Source organism: Triticum aestivum, chromosome 6D (genome assembly GCF_018294505.1).
Source record: "Triticum aestivum cultivar Chinese Spring chromosome 6D, IWGSC CS RefSeq v2.1, whole genome shotgun sequence".
Classification (NCBI taxonomy): domain Eukaryota; kingdom Viridiplantae; phylum Streptophyta; class Magnoliopsida; order Poales; family Poaceae; genus Triticum; species Triticum aestivum.
Window position 1 is genome coordinate 28,926,818 of NC_057811.1, and position 6,606 is coordinate 28,933,423.

Here is a 6,606-nt window from a genome sequence, read left to right on the forward strand (position 1 = left end):
ACACACTTAATTATATATAATGCACGCAGATGAACCGGCAATAGATGTACGGTGACAGACACAACTCCGAGTACGTTAAGGGCGTGCATAATTTTATCAAAGTGGCTGAGGCAAACAAGCAGAATGATTTTATGTGTTGTCCATGCCCTATATGTGGGAATACGAAGTCTTACTCTGACCGGAAAATCCTTCACAGCCACCTGCTTTATAAGGGTTTCATGCCACACTATAATGCTTGGACCAGGGACGGAGAAATAAGGGTTATGATGGAAGACAACGAAGAAGAAGAGGACGATGACAACTATGTGCCGCCGGAATATGGTGATGCTGCAACGGGGGAAGCTGCTAAAGATTAAGAGGAACTAGACGATATTGTGCCCGATGATGATCTCCGCCGGGTCATTGTTGATGCAAGGAGACAGTGCGAAAGTCAAAAGGAGAAGCTGAAGTTCGATCACATGTTAGAGGATCACAAAAAAGCGTTGTACCCCAATTGTGAAGATGGCAACACAAAGCTCGGTACCATACTGGAATTGCTGCAGTGGAAGGCAGAGAATGTTGTGCCTGACAAAGGATTTGAGAAGCTACTGAAAATATTGAAAAAGAAGATTCCAAAGGATAACGAATTGCCCGACAGTACGTACGTAGCAAAGAAGGTCGTATGCCCTCTAGGACTGGAGGTGCAGAAGATACATTCATGCCCTAATGACTGCATCCTCTACCGTGGTGCGTACGAGGATTTGAACGCATGCCCGGTATGCGGTGCATTGCGGTATAAGATCAGACGAGATGACCTTGGTGATGTTGACGGTGAGCCCCCCAGGAAGAGGGTTCCTTCGATGGTGATGTCGTATGCTCCTATAATACCACGGTTGAAACGTCTGTTCAGAAACGAAGAGCATGCCAAGTTGATGCGATGGCACAGAGAGGACCGTAAGAAAGACGGGAAGTTGAGAGCACCCGCTGACGGGTCGTAGTGGAGAAAAATCGAGAGAAAGTACCGGGCTGAGTTTGCAGGTGACTCAAGGAACGTATGATTTGGTTTAAGCGCGGATGGCATTAATCCTTTGGGGGAGCAGAGCAGCAATCACAGCACCAGGCCCGTGACTCTATGTATGTATAACCTTCCTCCTTGGATGTGCATGAAGCGGAGGTTCATCATGATGCCAGTTCTCATCCAAGGCCCTAAGCAACCCGGCAACGACATTGATGTGTACCTAAGGCCATTATTTGAAGAACTTTTATAGGTGTGGAATGGAAATGGTGTACGTGTGTAGGATGAGCACAAACAGGAGGAATTTAACCTGCACGCGTTGCTGTTTGTAACCATCAACGATTGGCACGCTCTCAGTAACCTTTTAGGACAGACAAACAAGGGATACCACGCATGCACACACTGTTTAGCTGACACCGAAAGTATATACCTGGACAAATGCAGGAAGAATGTGTACCTGGGCCATCGTCGATTTCTTCCGACCAACCATCAATGTCGAAAGAAAGGCAAGCATTTCAAAGGCGAGGCAGATCACCGGAAGAAGCCCGCCATGCGTACCGGTGATCACGTACTTGCTATGGTCAATGATTTACACGTAATCTTTGGAAAGGGTCCTGGCGGACTATCTGTTCTGAATGACGCTAAGGGACGCACACCCATGTGGAAGAAGAAATCTATATTTTGGGACCTACCCTACTGGAAAGACCTAGAGGTCCGCTCTTCAATCGACGTGATGCACATGATGAAGAAACTTTGCGTGAACCTGCTAGGCTTCTTGGGCGTGTATGGGAAGACAAAAGATACACCGGAGGCATGGGAGGACCTGCAACGTCTGCACGAAAAAGACGGCATGCCTCCAAAGCTGTATGAAGGTCCTGCCAGCTACGCTCTTACCAAAGAAGAGAAGGAAATCTTTTTTGAATGCCTGCTCAGTATGAAGGTCCCGTCTGGCTTCTCATCGAATATAAAGGGAATAATAAATATGCCAGAGAAAAAGTTCCAGAACCTAAAGTCTCATGACTGCCACGTGATTATGACGCAACTGCTTCCGGTTGCATTGAGCGGGCTTCTACCGGAAAACGTCCGATTAGCCATTGTTTAGCTATGTGCATTCCTCAATGCAATCTCTCAGAAGGTGATCGATCCAGAAATCATACCAAGGCTAAGGAGTGATGTGGCGCAATGTCTTGTCAGTTTCGAGCTGGTGTTCCCACCATCCTTCTTCAATATCATGACGCACGTCCTAGTTTATCTAGTCGACGAGATTGTCATTCCAGGCCCCGTATTTCTAGACAATATGTTCCCCTTTGGGAGGTTCATGGGAGTCCTAAAGAAATATGTCCCTAACCGCGCTAGGCCAGAAGGAAGCATCTCCATGGGCCATCAAACAGAGGATGTCATTGGGTTTTGTGTTGACTTCATTCCTGGCCTTAAGAAGATTGGTCTCCCTAAATCGTGGTATGAGGGGAGACTGACTGGAAAAGGCACGCTTGGAGGGGACTCAATAATATGCAGGGACAGGCATTCTTGGTCTCAAGCACACTACACAATTCTACATAACTCTACCTTGGTGACCCCGTATGTCGATGAACACAAGAACAGTCTGCGCTCCAAACACCCGGAGCAGTGTGACGACTGGATTACATATGAACACATCAGGACTTTCGGCAGTTGGTTGGAAACACGTCTCAGAGGTGACAACACTGTTTGTGATGAGCTGTACTCGTTGTCCAGGGGACCATCTTCGATTGTATTGACTTACAAAGGATACGAGATAAATGAGAATACATTTTACACGATCGCCCAAGATCAAAATAGCACCAACCAAAACAGCGGTGTCCGCTTTGATGCAGCAACCAAGAGGGGAAAGGACACATATTATGGTTACATAGTGGACATATGGGAACTTGACTACGGACATGATTTTAAGGTCCCTTTGTTTAAGTGCAAATGGGTCAATCTGTCAGGAGGGGGGGTACAGGTAGACCCATAGTACGGAATGACAACAGTGGATCTGAACAATCTTGGGTACACAGACGAACCGTTCGTCCTAGCCAATGATGTGGCGCAGGTTTTCTATGTGAACGACATGTCTACCAAACCGAGAAAAAGAAAAGATAAGGAAGCGAACACATCATACGATGAGCCAGAGCGCCACATAGTTCTTTCAGAAAAAAGAGACATCGTGGGAGTGGAGGGCAAGATAGACATGTCCGAAGATTATGAAAAGTTTCATGAAATTCCTCCCTTCAAAGTCAAGGCTGACCCAAGCACCCTGATAAACGATGAAGATTATCCATGGTTACGGCGCAATAAGCAAAGGACACAAGCCAAGAAAAAGTGAAGACTTTCTCTCCACAACTATTATGATGATGCCTTTGATCTAGAATATCACTGCAGTTACATGTGAAGAAATGAAATGCCTGTTGTAATAGACAAATTTCCGTATGAAACCCTGATACCTCGAAACAGATAGTCCGTTTTGTACACGAAGTGCATCCAGTTTTTGTCGTAACCCTCTCAACTTTTTAGCACATGCTATGTGGGTGAAATGATTATGCCATGCCAACTTTCAACCTTTTCATAGTTCATTTGAAATGCTTTTCAATTTCAGGGTCATATAGCTCAAAAAATTCAGTAATGCATGAAAGATAACAAAATGAAGTCAGAAAGGGTTGAAAATTGATGATGTGGCTTTGAATGGTGCATTTTGAACACACAAAAAGTCGGGAGTTCATATAAGTTCAAAAAATGAAATCCCTTTGTAACAGATGAGTTTTCGTCCGAAACCCTGATACTTCAAAAGAGATTGTCCATTTTGTACACGAAGTGCTTCCAGTTTTTGCCGTAACCCTCTCAACTTTTTAGCACATGCTATGTGGGTGAAATGATGATACCATGCCAACTTTCAACCTTTTCAGAGTTCATTTGAAATGCTTTTCAATTTCAGGGTCTTATAGCTCAAAAAATCAGTAAATGCATGAAAAATAACAAATGAAGTCAGAAAGGGTTGAAAATTTATGATGTTCCTTTGAATGGTGCATTTTGAACACACAAAAAGTCTGGAGTTCAAATAAGTTCAAAAAGAGAGGCGCAATGCTCACCTGCACGTTGCTTAGCTTCAGGCCTTGAGAAACTACACATAGCTCCGTGCATTCTACACCATTTCAAGGCCTGAAGCTAAGCAACGTGTAGGTGAGCATTGCGCCTCTCCTTGATCGTCTTTGCACTTAGGGCTTATAAACCGCTGCGAGTGCCTCTCGCTTGGCGAGGTGGGACTAAAAATAGCTGCAGAAAGAATCAACTAAAAAACTATTATCGGTTCATGCCACCAACCGGTACTAAAGGTGCTCGTGGGGCCCCAGCCTTAGAACCGGTAATAAATGAAATGCCTTTGTAACAGCCTTAGAACCGGTACTAAAGGAATCAACTAAAAAGCTTTATTGAAACTAAACTCATATAAAATTTATGCAACTAAAATTATCAAAGTATTTTCTATTCAAAACATTAAAAGAAAAGAGAATTTTCATAAAATAAATAAAAAAGCAATTTAAAAGGGTTACGGCAAAAATATATGAAAAAGTAGGAAAAAACCGAATGCACTTCGTGTACAAAACACAATAATATTTGCATACCCTCTCAACTTTTTGCATACCTAAAAATTACCAAATTTAATATAATGATAAAACACAATAATATTAAATAGCAGGAAAAAGAATCACTCAAAAAACTATTTTTTTAGTAAAGTTATTCACACACTAGTAATTCACACTAATTTAAAAGAATTCAAATTTAAACTATTTAAATTTGAAAATTAATGGCACTAACAGAAAGTCTATAATTTTTGTGACCTAAGAGCAAAAAGAATTAATAAAATAAAGCAAAAAACAAATGAAAATAAATAATGCAAAAAAATAAAAAAAAATGCCACCTACTGGGCCACCACGGCTTGAATACGACTAGAAACCCCATTGGGCCAGGATTCAGGCCCGCAGCAGGCCCACAGGCACACAGAGAAGTTTAGGCCAGAAGGCCTGCAATAGTGAGGAGTTCGAATGGGATGGCACATCAGCGCTTATAAACAGGTGCCGGAGCTCCTCATCTAGCGAGGTGGGACTAAACTTCCCACCGCACCGCGCCAGTACAAGGCTTTTGGTCCCGGTTGGTAGCACCAACCTGGACGAAAGGGGTGCTTTGGTCCCGGTTCGTGGTACCAACCGGGACCAATGCCCCCCTTTTAGTCCCAGTTGGTGCCACCAACCGGGACCAAAGGCCTCTGCTTCCCGCCCTTTGGGCTGCTGAAGAGAGACCTTTGGTCCCAGTTGCTGGCATGAACCGAGACCAAAGGGGCGCATTCGTCCCGATTTGTGCCACGAACCGGGACCAATGCGCTGTGTATATAAGCATGACTTGTAATTTTTCCAGTTTCATCGACCATTTGCCCCCCGACGAGCCGAACTCATCGACGCTGCCAGGCTACCCGTGCTCGTCGTCGCCGCTCCACGGTCGCCGTCGCCTTCGCCGCCCGCTCCTCGTCGCCGTCGCCCCGCGCCCTTGCCCTGCCCCGACGCGCCACCCCGGCCCGTGTCCCTGCCCCGACACGCCACCCCGGCCCGTGCGCCCCTGCGCGGACGCGCCACCCCAGACCGTGCCCCTGCCCCGACGCCGCCCCACGCCCCCGGCCTGCCCCGTCCACACGCCGCCGCCACGTTCGGTCCGGCCACCAGCCTTCCTCTCTATTTTTTTCATATATATGATGTTTTTTTCAGATTATATGTATATGTGTGATTATATGTATGTGTGTATATATGATTATATGTCCTGTTTTTTTAGATTTTTTATTCATATATATGATGATTTTTTTTGCATTTTTATAAAAATGTATATATGTATGTATGTTCTCTGTGTATATATGTTCATACATGCAAAATTTAGATTTTTAGAAAAGTTTTATCTATGTATGTTATCTGATTTAGTATATTTTAGGTTAGTTTCATTTTTAGAAAAGTTTTATATATTTAGGAAGAAGGATGAGAAGGAAGAAGGAAGAAGAAGAAAAAGTTTTATATATGCAAAAGTTGCATTTTTAGAAAAGTTTTATATATCTAGCTAGGAAGAAGGAAGAAGGAAGAAGAAGAAGAAAAACTTTTATATCTGCAAAAGTTACATTTTTTGAAAAGTTTTACCTAGGAAGAAGGAAGAAGGAAGAAGAGGAAGAAAAAGAAGGAGAGGAAAAAGGAAAATAAGAAGAGGAAGAACGAGAAGAAGGAGAAGAAGAGGAGAAATAAATAAGAAGAGGAAAAAAGAAGAAAAATTTCTATTTTTTCTTCTTCTCCTCTATTCCTTTCTACTTCTCCTCTTTTTTTCTTTTTTTTCTTCGATCTTCTCCTCTATTCCTTTCTTCTTCCTCCTCTTCTTATTTTCTATCGGGTATGTCGTTGTCGATATACCCCTCCCCGATAACTTCGACATGAGGGGGGTCGATATACCCCCTCCTCGATAACTTCGACATGAGGGGGGGGAGGGGTCGCCGAGGGTTCGAGGGGTGAGGGTCGGGAACTGGGGTAGAGGGTTGAGGGTCATCGAGGGGTCGAGGCTCGCCGAGGGTTCGA